This window comes from Poecilia reticulata, linkage group LG16, assembly GCF_000633615.1.
Source record: "Poecilia reticulata strain Guanapo linkage group LG16, Guppy_female_1.0+MT, whole genome shotgun sequence".
NCBI lineage: Eukaryota > Metazoa > Chordata > Actinopteri > Cyprinodontiformes > Poeciliidae > Poecilia > Poecilia reticulata.
The window spans coordinates 251,123-252,983 of NC_024346.1; positions in this window are offsets into that span (position 1 = coordinate 251,123).

Genomic DNA, 1,861 nt, shown 5'->3' on the forward strand with positions numbered 1-1,861 from the left:
GCCGTATGTCTTGGACACTCGGGTGAAGAGAGGTGCGGAGCTGTCCACTGACCACTACCTGGTGACGAGTTGAAGAAGAAGAAGAAGCCGGTTCTCCTCGGTTCTGACCCGGTTTTGAAAGTTAAAGTATCTTAAATATCTTAAAAAGACAGAAGTGGAAGAAGAACAAATCTCTGAGGACCTTAAATACATACAAATAAATAGATTTTATATCATAAAATGTGTTAAATCTGCATTCAAGACTTCAGCGCAGTGCATCAAGTGGAGGACCAGACTTTGACTAGGCTGTTGACTCCTGCTGTGAATCATTGTTTGGGTCGCTGTTCTGCTGATGACTCCATATTTCAGGAAACAGGAAACGTCCTCCTGTGGCTCCAGTTACTTCCTGTCCTCTGAACGATGACTCAGCGTTCAGCAGCAATGGAACAATAAAGTTTCAACAACTTCTCATGATGAGCCAGAGTCACCAAACCCTGGAGTTTTCCTGAGCAGAATAAACCCAGTCCGGTTTGGACCGCCATCAGAACCGGGTCACAGGAAGCTGAACTTGCTCTGACCCAGTTATCTTTCTGAACTCTCTCCCAGTTTTCCATAATCCCAGTTTAACTCTGAGGATTTTCCCAGGATTAGCTCGGCGTGGTGATGGTTCTGACCCGGTTAAACCTTCAGAACCTTTTGGATCCAAACAGGTTCTCCGTCCAGCAGTTCCTGTCTCCCACTGCTAGATGACTTCCTGTTTTCTGTCCAATCAGAGCCCAGACATGCCTCAGGTCGCATGTTTTTCATATTTCCCATCAGCCACTAAAATTTCAGGATTTTTCAAGATGGCTGCCATTTATTTGAGCCTTTTAAACAAATTCTTGCCATGAAATGTTCCCCATTTTCATGACTCATGAACTTTATGCCACATCATCAGTCCAAACAACATTAAAGTGATCAAATGTAACAGAATCAGATGTTAGTGAGTCTCAGAGCAGGAGAAGAAGAGAGGTCCATGCTGTTAGCGTTAGCTTCGGCTATCAGCATCTGCTATTTTTCATGTGCTTAGTGGTATAGCATTAGCTTCTGCTAGCTGATTCTACTGCAAACATTTATTCTTCATTACAACCATGTCGGCCATTTTAAAAATGGCCCCCAGAAAAAGTAAACACAAAACCAGGAAAATCTGATGTTTCTGGTTGTCCAATCACGTAGGCTGATTGGCTATGATAGACGATTTTAGTACAAAACGATGTATTTTCTTGAAAACATAATCAGTTACAGGATTTGAGCCAAAACTAAACTCTCCTTGTCGGCCATTTTGATTTATTTCAAAAGAATCTCATCTGTACCTCGTTAGGTCAGGATGTTTAAGGTTTTCTGAATATTCATTGGGCCAGCAGGCGGTTCTGCTGCCCGGCCCGGTTGGTTTCAGGACGTATGGTGCTGTGGGCAGCAGAACCGCCTGGCATCAGACGCTCGTCGCTGATTCCAGGGAAGCCAGAAAGAAGGAAGACGAAGAAGCATCAACATTTCTTCTGATATATTCCACCTGATGGAAACGACCAAACCGCAGGAGAAGCTGCTCTGAATGAACGTGAGACGACCTTTGACCTGCTGGGAGCCTCATCTGCTCTACATGGCAGCGACCTGCAAATCTGGACAATCCAGAGAAAATAACTGGATTTTTCCAGCTTGGTTTAGGAGCCAGATCAGGTTTCAGGGAGGAGCTGCAAACGGAAACATTTTCAAAATGTGATTAAAAACATGTTAAATAATTTAAAAGTATTTAGTTTAATTAAAAACATGTTAAATAATTTAAAAGCATTTAGTTTAATTAAAAACATGTTAAATAATTTAAAAGCATTTAGTTTAATTAAAA